This window comes from Bombus impatiens, unplaced genomic scaffold, assembly GCF_000188095.3.
Source record: "Bombus impatiens unplaced genomic scaffold, BIMP_2.2 scf_0296, whole genome shotgun sequence".
NCBI lineage: Eukaryota > Metazoa > Arthropoda > Insecta > Hymenoptera > Apidae > Bombus > Bombus impatiens.
In genome coordinates this window covers 351,985-366,460 of record NT_176715.1, presented here as the reverse complement: position 1 = coordinate 366,460, position 14,476 = coordinate 351,985, and positions in this window count along the sequence as shown.

The following is a 14,476-nucleotide window of genomic DNA, read 5'->3' as shown; positions in this document are numbered from 1 at the left end:
ACTGTACATTGAATATCTTATATATTTTTACGTATTATGTGCATCCCATGCATTTTTGTATCTTCAAGTTTCTCACAATTGCATAAAAAATCCGTAGTCTAATAACGAGGTAAAATGTTCCTTGCTGTACGTTTCGTAGACTGAACATCGGCGTAGACATATCGTCATGTCTAATAGACTATGCTTAGGCTTTTATGGAACGAAGCTTCGTGGACAGTGGATCTTGCAGTGCCTTCCTTAGAGCGCCAGACCACCAAGTATATTGTCAATATTTCAAGATTCTCAATTAAAAGGATCAATATGGATTGTCAATATTTATTGACAAACCTTATTTTCACTGAGAACTTTGATATATTGGCGATATTATTGATTGTCCGAGGGCACCCTTAGGAAGAAATTTTCATATCTAGGATATTTTCAAGCTACGACAAATGGTTGGTATTCTCGTAGAATAAACAACACGATACAAATCATGTTTTCTTACGCAAAATAATAAGTACAGCGACAGTACTATGTCCAAATATTACTGCGAGTAACTGTACATTGCCGAACGCGCGACTACGATATTCCACAATTTGACTGATAAAATTGGTAAGTGATTCCATTGGTAACGCCTTCTTCTTTTTCTTTTTACTTTCGCTCGTTTCTCGCCCTTTGAAGCCTGATACCTTTGCTTGTGTTATAGTATACGTATACGTCTGCCTCGACTGAATACATGCGCGTGTTACTCGGCAAGCAGGAGAACCCGTCGACGGGTTACTCACCGCGGGCGACGCTCCATCGATCGCGTCGCTTTGCGAGGGGTGGAATCGTGGCCAGAGACATTGCCGAAGAGAGAGAGAAATTAATATCAGAGTAGGAGAGAAGAGGCCAGCCAGGAGAGAGGGAGAAAGGGTGAGCGGAAGGGGAGACGAGGAGAAACGACGAGAGACGAGGAACAGTAGGGAAGCCGGGACTCCCCTATGTCGACGTTCAACTCTGCAATGTCGGCTCTTCGAGGGTGTATTTTATGGTGAAATAGGGGAAATGAGGAGCGACGAAGACAGGTTATACGTAAAAAGGAACGGAGCGTTGTAGACATAAAGAACGGAAAGGAGAGGCGTAGGGAAGGGGAGAGACAAGATAGAAAAAAATAGATAGGGGGTAACAGAGAGCGATGTGGTGGGAGAGAAACCAGAGATTATAAAAGCTATGAGAGAGGAGGATGAGCGCTGGTCAAGGATATAAGATATCCATGAGAGGATTGAAAAAGGAAAGAAGCGTAAGATGGTGGGAGGAAGGAAATTGTAATATCAAACGAGAGAATTTAAAAAGTTATTTTATATGTATTTCATCGATGGATGGTATGTAATTAATTGGACAATTGTATCTATCAGAAATACATATAAGAAATATAAGAATAAGAATATAAATATTTATTTATTTGTTATGTATTTTTTATTAATTTCAAATTCTTTACTTTACATGTTATATATGCTAATACATGTATATGCATTTGCAGAACCAATATTTTTCGAGTTCAGATGTATCATGTACAGGCTGTTCCAAATCTCAACCGGTGAACCTTGTCAAAATGTTTGGGAGGTCATTTTGAGTAAAAGATCTTATATATTCCATGGGTCGATTCGTCTTCCTTTTCAAGGTATAAAGGGGAAAGTAGTATGAAATACAAGTAATCAGATGCATTCAAGCTATTCGATGATAATCATTTATTTCAAATTATTTTCTACACTGATTCATACTGGTTTACACAAATTGTTCAAAATCATCTTGTTTCCATGTACGAAGAAGTTAAGTAGCTCGAATGTGTCTGATTACTCGTTCTTTATACTTTCCTTTCTCATATCGAGTTTTACAAAGTCAAAGTTAAAATATCTTTTTTTAACTAATCACATTTTGACCCAAGTACGTTAATACTTTTTCGCAGAGAATTAACAAATTGCATCGAACGATGTGTGGAAAGATATATAGTTCCATTTAAAAAAAGAAAACGAAGTTTACCTTGAAATCTCAGAGGCACGTCAACTAAGATAAGATTCGTGACATTACAAAAGTAAGTTTTATTTGAAACACTTTTTCGAATAATGTGTACATTGCGAGATATTTGTGTGAGTCGCTAAAAATGAAACACCCTGTATATGATCGCAGATATAGATTTTGGTTAGCAACAAAGGAGTTATCGATTGTTTGAATTTTTAGTAGATACTTTTATTAGGGAATATGCTTTACTGGATATATAACATACACAGACGCATAATTTCATATAAAAGTAAACATGTACAGCGGCATTTTATTCGTTGTATGTATAAGTATTGATTAATAAAAATCACCTCTTTAGAAAGTTTTCATTTTCCTTTTTTAAAGAAAGAAAGTTAAGAGTAGTTGTTATCAAGTTTATAAACTAGCAATAACAATTGAATCGTAAAGAAAGGAGAAATCATTTTCCTACTGAAAGATATTTCTACAGAAAGTTGTTCGTGGATAAACTTTAAACGATAATTTTGCGGAAACATTGTAGAGTTTGAAATACTTTTATTGCGCAATGAAATGTTATCGTAGTTTCGTATATTTTACAAAATTTCGCATATTATATGAGAAACACGAGTAAAGTAAACAATAGCGGAATACTAATAAAAATACGGAAAATTATAGTACAAGATTATTTTTGCACAGGTCGAAAATGAAGAATTTCACACGTGATGTAAGAAGTATGAAATATTTTGAACAACATCGACGTAGAAGGTAACGCAGCCCAAGTCCATATCTACATATAATTAAGATCGCAAGAACTTGTAATAGAAATTGGGGATAGGAAAATAATCTGCACGTTAACCACATTTTTTTTTAGTAAAAATTTAATTTATATAATAATCGATATTATAAAACTAGTAGTGGTATAAGCGAGAAGATGACGAGTTTATCAAATTGCAAAGGTATGAAAGGGTCGATTAAACAATCGCGCAAAATCTTTCACAATTTAGTGATTCAATATGCCGATCCTAAAGCATTATCATACGTTAATTAAAAGTTTTAAGCCTAGCTAACCGAACGTGTATAACAGTAGATTAAATCGATGCTTTATTATCAATTATCTCTCAAAGCAAATCATAAATCAAAATCAAACTCGAGCGCTCTTTTCATACGAGCTTAACTTCTTGACGTACGATTTAATTGAGATTAACTTGTCATTATATACTTCGCGTACAATATTATTACCATTTCTTTCAAGATTCACTTCCAACATCTATTATCCAAATGTTCTACTATACGAACTTTTTGCGTGCGCCCATTACCATTATATTTTATCCTTTCTATACTTACATATTATTTTCCTACTACTTTAGTACAAAGCTACTGTTATACACGTTAATATTATGCGTATAATGATACGAACGTCGAAACGAAAGGGAAGATATTTCAAAAGCTAAAGAAAGCTATGGAAGCGTTATCTCTTATCGTCCATCTATACCATTATTTGCGCGTAGTCTTATGAACTTTCTTTTCACCGGTCTAGATTAAATTATATCATGTAGCAGAAAAAAGCAATTTCTTATTGTATATTGTACTAAATTGTGGGAACAAAGGTTCTTTAGAAAAAAAATGCGCTATAAGATTCAAAAGCAATACTGACTGGACCTATGCATTTCTTTCCTTATATGAAATGTGAAACCAAAAAGATTTATTTTTATATTTTGCCATCGTGTCTTTGTACATTTTAACCACTTTCTAGATATATGAATGAATATGTACAAATTTTATATTAAAGCTTTTTTACCTATTAAATCCTATTTTATGGTTGTGAAAATGTACTTAATTCGATGGATTGTATATATCCTGATTAACAAATATCTTTCCCAATAAAACTATATATTGATTCGTGAAGAGAATTGGTCGCTTAATCCTCAGCAAATCTTCAATTTTATGAATCTGCAATAGTCTTCAATAATTAATCTTCGATCGTTAATCGTCATAATCTTCCGCATATTGGGAAAATTTTATATGAAAAATTGATAAATTATGCATAGACTTAAATTATTCGTAAATGAAAGAACAAAAACACAAATACGCATACGTATGGATATGTATATGTTATAATAACCCATTAAAAATGTACATAATATTATAACATATTCATTGTATTAATTCATTCTATACTTACGTTTTAATTTAATTCCTTCTCTTCTATTTTCGTCTCTTTCTCCTTTTAATATCTAATACTTTTTCATTTTTCGTTTCAGTATTTAATTAAAAACTTAATTTTTTGGATAATTTTGTCTTCCTGATACTCGCAATGTATTTGCTTAGACTTCTTTATATTTTAATTCCATAAATTGAAAATGTATGTACTCCTAATACATCGCACGAGTTACGTATCTTATTGTTACAACCATACTTACAATCAGTATCTTGCAATTGTCACAATACCTGCAATAGAGAAATCGTGTAAAAAAAATATAAAATTATGTTTGTAAAATTATGTATGTAAAAAAATAGAGATGTAACAAAATAAATGCAGTGCTGTTAAAAAAGAAAGATAATAACGGGCGTCAAATCTTTAAAATGCTCACCTTCTTTACTTTTTATCAATAATTCTTTCACTTATTATATATTATACATAACTAAATATTTAGTCGAGATTTAATTCTCTATGGAAAAATAAACAAGCACATTTACCTCGTCAATATGTTTTGAGTTTCTCCTAATAAATGGCAATAAGTAACGAAATCATAAATATAATAAAAAATTGTTTAAAATAAAAACTCCTCGATTTACTACCAATTAATGTTTTGTTTGTATATTTATTTAATGTACCTTTTAATGTATAATATTATAACTGGGTCCGCATAATGTTTTCGCCGTCCAAATGGATTAACGAATGGAAAATGTTTAAGAGGCGCTGGAACAAGGCATGAAACGATACGATATTCTAAGCTTGAAATGATCCAATGAAAAAGAACAGGTTGGTGTTTTTGAAGCAAACAAAATACTTTATTGTTAGATATTATAGTACAGTACGTGTAGCCCGTGACACATTAAAACAGACCATTTAGTTACATTTTAAATAAATAGCCTCCTTACTCCATAACCAACCTTGATATGACCCAATTAGTCTTTCTTTCTTTCGTTCGCATTCTTTCATTCTTCTATTCTTATACATGCTTGCACACATACGCATACATATTCATCATTCGTTCATCCGTTCTTTCTGCTTTTATCCCCATTTCATTCTGTTGATCTGCCATCTTTCTTCTTTCTGTAACATTGTTTAAAAGCCAATTGTTAACAATATCAATTTCACATGCAACAGGGTAGAGGGAGAGTGAGACGACTTTTTATTAGAAAAAATAATTTTCGCTCAGCGTGTACTCTTTTTTTCTTCCCGTTTTTATTTTTTTAAAACTTCTCTCTCTCTCTCTCTCTCTCTCTTTCTCCTTCTCCTTTGCTCTCTATTTGCTCGCTATCTTTTATCTTTCCATCACTTTCTTTATCAACATTCCTTTTTCATATTGTTACTTAATATTCGCAGTAGCGTTTTTCGTTCCGTCGCTATTCTCGCAAGTAGGACGAAAGCATTACCGAATAGATTTTTCAAGAGAACACGTCTGATGAAACGATTCGTCTTCAAGGGTTATTCCCCGAAATTCACGTTTCCATTCGTTCTCTTGTGACGCACCGTTTCGAATTTTTATTGCCTCTTCTATTCGATATTGTGTCGTCTTGCTGTCGTCCGCAAAGCTGCAGTATGATTCCTGCGCAGATTAAACGGGTATTCATTTTAATCTGGGTCCAAAGAACGTTTTCGCATTTCCTTAAAAATGTAGTATACTCAAAATGTATGTAAATGCGTGTGAAATTTTATGGTGGAATTAAAAACAACTTTTAAACCACGATCATCCCACGCCTCGGACGAAGTAAATACACGTCACTCAGGATCTTCCCTTTCATAATATATGTATATCTCAAGATCAAAGTTATTGGAGTTGAGATCCCCTTTTCTACATAAATATCCAGTTTCCCTTTAAAAGAAAAATGAAAGTTGAAACATTTCATTTACGTTTCGCTTTTACATTTTGCTATTTTCCAATTTTTATTAACGATTCTGGCACAAGAGACGAAAACAATTCCATGAATTGAAAGTTACTGGAATAAGAACGTTGGAATCATGGTAAGTATAAAAAATGAACCTATCAACGTGATCTTTTTTTTAACCTTTTTATTCTTCATAAAGAAACTATTACCGATAGCAAGATTATTATAAAGAATTTGCGAGTCTTATCGAACTAAACGAATTAGCAAAATTACAGACTAGAATTTCCCATAATCGAAACAAAAAGCGTAAAAATCCACTTTTGATCCGATTTTAAACGATTACCCTTAAAAGTATCAGTAGAAACGAAAGGAAGTCTTTACAATTGGTTTCCTCGTTCGTATCCAAAATTCGTCATGCCAAATTTCTATTCACAAGCGAATTCACGGTGAAATATAAATAGTTGCAGCTGAAGTTGCCGGTCAGGAATCAGAAAATCATTAAATCGCCAAATCGTTGATCTGTTTCCAATAGATTTCAATTGTAACGTTTACTTTTACAGTTATCCTATGTTATTTTATCATCGTTAAACAGAATATAGCCTGTAAGCTGGAATCTGAAATAAGATATATATTATCTTATATTTCTTAATTAATATATTTCTTAATTAAAAAAATTACTGAATAGTAATTTTAACTTTTGATTTCATTAATTTCCCAATATCAAAGTTAATTGTAGTTCAAACAAACGTTTAGCGTTTTCATGATTTTTGACAGTCTTTCATTGGAATATTTCGCGACGGCACAAAAAGGTTGCACAACTTACGTACATGTATATAAACATATACATATTATATATATATATGCACGTACGCGTGATATCTATTTTTTTATGCGTGTACATACGTATAATAGCTACAAATATAGTCACAGGCCAACATTTCGTAGTACAACACAGCACAATCATTGTCGTATCATTATTTTTTCATGTCCGATAGGTTTCACATTATATTACGGTATCAAGTTTAAATAATATAATCGTAATAATATATAATATATATAATATATATAATATTAAAATTGACCGAATATATTCTATTGACTAGGCACACTTAGTTTATAACAAGAAAAAAATTGTTTCCCTTTCGTTCGCTCTCTCTCTCTCTCTCTTTCTCTCCCTCTTTCTTTCCACACTTGCATCTTTTCCCTCTCTCTCTCTCTCTCTCTCTCTCTCTCTCTCTCTCTCTCTCTCTCTCTCTCTCTCTCTCTCTCTCTCTCTCTCTCTCTCTCTCTCTCTCTCTCTCTCTCTCTCTCTCTCTCTCTCTCTCTCTCTCTCTCTCTCTCTCTCTCTCTCTCTCTCTCTCTCTCTCTCTCTCTCTCTCTCTCTCTCTCTCTCTCTCTCTCTCTCTCTCTCTCTCTCTCTCTCTCTCTCTCTCTCTCTCTCTCTCTCTCTCTCTCTCTCTCTCTCTCTCTCTCTCTCTCTCTCTCTCTCTCTCTCTCTCTCTCTCTCTCTCTCTCTCTCTCTCTCTCTCTCTCTCTCTCTCTCTCTCTCTCTCTCTCTCTCTCTCTCTCTCTCTCTCTCTCTCTCTCTCTCTCTCTCTCTCTCTCTCTCTCTCTCTCTCTCTCTCTCTCTCTCTCTCTCTCTCTCTCTCTCTCTCTCTCTCTCTCTCTCTCTCTCTCTCTCTCTCTCTCTCTCTCTCTCTCTCTCTCTCTCTCTCTCTCTCTCTCTCTCTCTCTCTCTCTCTCTCTCTCTCTCTCTCTCTCTCTCTCTCTCTCTCTCTCTCTCTCTCTCTCTCTCTCTCTCTCTCTCTCTCTCTCTCTCTCTCTCTCTCTCTCTCTCTCTCTCTCTCTCTCTCTCTCTCTCTCTCTCTCTCTCTCTCTCTCTCTCTCTCTCTCTCTCTCTCTCTCTCTCTCTCTCTCTCTCTCTCTCTCTCTCTCTCTCTCTCTCTCTCTCTCTCTCTCTCTCTCTCTCTCTCTCTCTCTCTCTCTCTCTCTCTCTCTCTCTCTCTCTCTCTCTCTCTCTCTCTCTCTCTCTCTCTCTCTCTCTCTCTCTCTCTCTCTCTCTCTCTCTCTCTCTCTCTCTCTCTCTCTCTCTCTCTCTCTCTCTCTCTCTCTCTCTCTCTCTCTCTCTCTCTCTCTCTCTCTCTCTCTCTCTCTCTCTCTCTCTCTCTCTCTCTCTCTCTCTCTCTCTCTCTCTCTCTCTCTCTCTCTCTCTCTCTCTCTCTCTCTCTCTCTCTCTCTCTCTCTCTCTCTCTCTCTCTCTCTCTCTCTCTCTCTCTCTCTCTCTCTCTCTCTCTCTCTCTCTCTCTCTCTCTCTCTCTCTCTCTCTCTCTCTCTCTCTCTCTCTCTCTCTCTCTCTCTCTCTCTCTCTCTCTTTCACTCTTCCATTCATTCCTATTCTTTCCTCTTACATTTCGTTTGTCCTTCGTACATATGCAACCCATTCTATAGGCTTGCAATTTAATGCCAATTTAGTGCATATTCTGTTCTCCCTTTCTGCGAGTTTTTTCCTCGTTCCATCGAGTGTTATTAATTAACAGACCGCGAATTTTTATGCAAATTCATATTTTTACAGACACAAATAAAAGGAACGGAATCTAAGCAGAGACCTATTTCACCTACTGAATATTATAACGAATACTATATTTTGAATATTTGTGTTTTATATGAATTCTGGGTACTTTTGTATCTTCAAATGCATAAAAATCCGCAATCTACTAATTGATAATATTAATTAATATCTATCGATATTACCAACAGCATTTAACATGCGGACAAGATAGCAAACAATTCATTCAATAGTCGTTAAACTTCATCATTAACTCCAATACTTTTCCTCCTCCTTTTCGTCTTAATTCACTCTTTCCATCTCCCTTCTTTTCTTATCCTTGCCCCTTTCGGACTCTTTCTCGCCATTTCTCATTCTTGTGCAGCTCCTGCATATTGCTCACATACTCACACGTACATACATATTTAATAGTAAATATTATCGTTCCTTACCATAGTATGAAAAAATAGAAACTTCTGACAATAAAAACCAAACAAACGTGAATTTGCGTTCAAAGGGGTAAACGTTTCGTGGATGCGCGAATGTAAAGTGCATAGGTCACTGGAAAATTTTCACTCGTCTACGATGTAGAAGAAAAGTTTTGTATTTTTCACTTACCCATATTTACCCAAATCTTATTCGTTTGTTCTGAGAATTTTGTAAAAGTCGATTCGTTTTAACGGCTGAAATCGCGCATCCGTCCATACCACTTTGACTCTCTCTTAATCGTTTACAATATCGTCGTTATTATTATATTACTCGTAACTTGCTCGTCTCTTTGCGTTTCCGCAACCTTACACTATCTATCTCTTTTTCCTTCTCTGATTTCTTAGGCCTCCAGTCCACAAAACGTCGCTGCATAGGCTAAAGGCCTCTATACACGTTGAAACATGTTGCGACGCATGCACCGACACTGGCGACATCTAGGTATCATGAAATTTGCACCAGTTTCAGTTTACCATCGCGTTACCGATTTTCCAGAATTTATGGTGTGATGATAACGTTGAAACAAGCGAGTCAAAATGCCTGATTGTTTTTCAACGTCCGGTATTATTATCGATAATAGGAGGTATGTTAATTATAAAAAACGTTGGGATAAAGACAATAACGCCATCCAGCAATAAACAGTACATTTACGCGCTAGTGAACTCGTTAGACAGTTACTTTTAAGCGGTCAGCCAATAAAGTATTCTTGTAAGAAACGCAACAGAAATAAAGCGACCAAAGATTACGGATGTACAAGTTCGATTAATCGCTGTTCCATCAGTTTTGCCAGCAAAAGATAAAGAATTAAAGACTAAAAAGAAATGGGTAGAAAGGTGGTTAATCGAGAGAAACAGATTCTGAGTCCACGTTATTAAAAGCATTAGCAACGTATGAATCGAGCGATTATAGAAATTATTTGCTTACGGACAGCTCTGCTTTTCAACGTCTATTGGAGACTCTACTGTAAACTACATTCGGTATCGGTGCCATCCTCTACGCGTTGGAACCTGCCTCCCCATCAGGCCTTGCTCACCAACTAAGACGGGATACCGAACTACATACATTGTAACCTAATATCATGAAACCTAAGCGTCGATGCCAGACGATTCCCTCAATTGAGGGAATACACGACGTCGCGTTACTTCCCACTGCCACTCTACAGTACGTCGTTTGTGCCACATGACATGAGTTTCATCTGGGACGTTGTCTATAGTATGGCTCATAACGTCACGAGTCCACTAACAGCGGGAACTTTTCCCTTAATTCTCTCAATCTGGTAACGCTGGATGCGTGCATCGCAACATGTTTCAACGTATACAGGCGCTTTAACAGTAAGTACGCTTTCATGTGTATGGAAAATGTACCTTGCTGACAGAGCTACCAGACGGTTTTTTTAATCGTACCTGCCATTGCCACCTGTCACTGTTTACGTGATTTTTCGGTCAATACGCGACCTAACCTTTACGATTGTATCGAGAGTGGCAATGAGAGTAGGGGTAATCTGCCTGCTTGTTGTTCGCTTCGTAGACTAAACAAGGCGTAGACGTATCGTCGCGTCTAATAAACTACGGTTAGGTTTCTACGAGGCGACGCTTCGTGGACAGTGGGCCTTGGTTTTCGCCTTTCTCTATGTGTTCTATCTTCATCCCCTTTGCCCGTCTCAATCCCCTATTCCCGTTTATAGTCATAATTCAAATTTGATTCCTTGAAGTAGTCACGATCAACTTATACTCTACTCCTGCATTTGTTTTTGATACTATTGAATATACGTTACATATATTTTCATATATGTATTACATGTACGTGTATACGTGTATATATGTGCACGCGCACGCGTGTGTATGCGCACAATGTAATATATATACAAAAACACCTACGCACACCTGCACGCACACACACATATGCATATGTGTGCACGCACGAAAATGTACGCGTGTACGCGCGTGTTCTTCATATGTATATAGGTATATAAGTATCGTGTAAATACTTTATATAGTTTCATGTATGTATTAATGTTGTATATATGATTTTTCAGTGTAGCCTGCTCCCGCGTACGACAGCGGACAAAAGCAAGTTTAAATACAAGTGGTAGAAAAAAATAGGATAATTTTACAAAAGAGAACTGGATTCGACGAAAGAAACGAATAAATATATAAGACGCGACTGTCAGCAAACAGTGTAGTGGAAAATATCTAACACAAAGGCTCCTAATACGTGCATACAGCAACATACTTCAACTTTCTTCTGTCCGCTACTGTAAGTTTCGCTTGTTTTTGATTATTTCCCGTTACTCGATCGATACATGGAATGCTCATAATCGATTAACAAACTAGGTAGTCTCAAAGAAACGACGAGATCACGAGAAATGTTTATACCGTATGTGTAAGTATCGTGTACCTGGTGTGTACGTGTGTGCTCGCAATTAGGTTACTTGTTCCTGTGTATACAAAATAGGTTTATTCGCTTGATGGCGATCGTGTAGCGATGTGTGTGCATTTTTGGCCGATACTTTACGCTAAGAGACTTAACAACGTCAGATATACACGATACAAAAAGAATTGTCTGTGCTGTTGATTACCATGTCGCGGGATATCTTCGTCCCAATTAATACGGTTGTATACTATTTTCGATTGATAATGAATTGGTTTCAATGCGCCCAGCAACAGCTGTGCATCTTTCTGTTCGTTAATCGGCAAAGTTTCACTTGCAATGGCTTTCTTCGTGCAACGTCAATCGTAACAAGTGCATCGCAGTTCTCGAAAACTATTCAAAACAATTCTGCGGTCCGCCTAAAGCTGCGAGATTGAGATTTTGAGGATGGACGTAGAACCTGTTTCTCCATTTTTCTTCTTCGTTTCGCTTTAACGTGCCATTAAAAAATGGTACCCCGTAGAGGATGGTTCTCAGAGTTACTTTTTAACATCTTTTTCGAGTAGAAAACAATAAGCTTCTCGATAACGATCAACAGTAATTTTTTTTTCAGATTACGAAGCACAACGTTTTTGCGAGAACAGTGAATCCATATAGAAAAATAGAAAATCTTTTTACAAAACAAATGGCATCAAAATAATTACGTTTGATTATTCCTTTCAGTTTTTTTCAATATTATTATTCGTTTTATGTTATTATTGCTACATATTGTTCGATAAGTTTCTAAATATGTATATGTTTTTAGGGTCGATAAAATAAAAACCTCAAAGTTTAATATTAACAAATAAGACGGTCTTCTGTCGGTGTATGGTATATAAACGTAAAAAGTTCATCGTAACGATATTACGCACGCTCACGGGTTTTACGAATCATATTAGTAGGCCTAGGTGTGTTAATTGTGCAAGATTTTTTACATTTATCTTCTTACGGTGTTTTATTATCAATGCTCCATAAAGGCGTTTTACAGTATATTCTTGTAAGTGAAAAGCATAAAACAAGATAGTTGTGACTCGTGTCTTCAGCCATCTTTAAATCTTATTCTTTTTATTCGTTCGAAAGTATCATTGACTCGTGTAAATATCTTTTCATAGACTGTGAATTACGTCATTTGTTAAAAAGTTAGCGTTAGCGTTTTAGTTTAGTAGTTACTTTTCAATTAAATTTCGTGTATCACTCTTACGGATGGAAAAAGAATCATACAGGATTTCACCAAACCGTAAAAGACGTCGATGTATTCACTGAGAACCATAGTACTATAATAAGATTGGTTACGATATGTAGAAACAAATCGGATAAAGTCAATCGCGTCGGACATCGTAAACAAAGCTCAACGCCCAAAAACTTTAATACGAGCCGAATAAATTCGATTTTAATCGAAGTTTGTGCAAACATAGTACAAGATATTTAATACGTGCCGTGTACGGAGATATCAATTAATAACTCGGCATTAAATACCCTATGCTCTAATCATACGCGTACGTTACAGTTAATTTTATTCAAACGTGATATCTTTAATTTTTACCACTCGCTTACTTTTCACAATCTTCTTTTTTTTTTACATTTTTTTTCTCCTTTTTCGTTTTTCTTCTTAATAATACACGCGTTCGCGTCGAACGCTCGACAAATTAGGATCGATAAGAAAAATAGACTAGATACACATGGAGAAACGAGCAACGTAATTTCAACGTTAAAAAAATAACACGAGTCGCTTTCTGTCGTGTTTTTCCCTACAGCGTTACGTAATTCTTCTTTTTTTTTTTTTGTCTCAAGCATACACGTTTATCTTAAAATCCATACACTCATCCTCGCCTGTCTTCTTGTCGGCAAGCCCTTCCTCGTCTTTTTATTTCTTTGTCTCTTTCTAGTCTTTCACAAGCACGAAAGAGCGCTTGGTCGATTGCAGTTTACAATTCAACGTACAAATATAATTAGAAAAATATAATTGGTAGAAGAATATAGAGATAGAATAGAGTTAGAATCAATTGGCTTTTTTTTCTCTTTTCTTTTTTTTTTCTTTTTTTTGTTATCGATTAAATGTTAATATTTGCTTCCCTCCCCCCATATTCGCTGGAGCATCAAAGTCTTGCTTTAAAAAAATTACATAACTATTTGATAAGTATGCGTAAATGGTAACATCTATGGCATTCACGCGTCTCCCAACTCTCACGCTAACACAGTTTTCACATTTTCTCTCTTTCTCTCTCTCTCTCTCTCTCTCTCCCTTTCTCTCTCTTTCTTCCCTTATTTTTCACACTACAACTTTATCTTCTTCTTGTTGCCCACGATAAAATACGATTAGAAAGGTATCTCACTTGTCGCTATTCATTTTATTGATCAATGGAATTTCAAGGTTCTTAGTTTCGCGTCTCGATTAAAAATCGTTTTTCACGTGTAGTTGCACACCGAAGGGAACAGTATGTATTAAAATGTCGTAAAAATATATGTATGTGCCCTCTGATCCATTTCAGAACTGTATTCCACTTGCCTATCAAAATTAACGTACGGAAGAGTTAAAAGGGTACGCGTTGATAAAATTTCTTTGTTACCTTCTCATCGTGTTGCTCGGACATTGTTCCGGTCGACATCGGTTGCCTCGACGGTGTATATCGAGTCGAATTTGAACTTTTCTTCGAGTGAAACAGTGATAATATCTATGCTTTATCTTAAAACCAAAATTTCGTTTTACCATCATTGTACATTGTACGGTGGAAGTTGCAACTGGAATTATTATACCTCATGTCCTTCTTTTGTTTCGTCAGGTTGGCGCAAAAACCTTTAAACGTGTGTCACGTCATATTTTGCAAGATCAAGTATTCAATCTTAATGCGAACGATCGATGATAAAATCAAATCGTTATTCGTCTTGAAAAGAAATTTTACATACGTGTCGAAAGTGGAACGATTTCAAATTCACTGACTTTGATATTACTCGAACATTCGACAAGTTTCTTTGTGTCTTCTCTCACCTTATTAGGTCTATGACGGA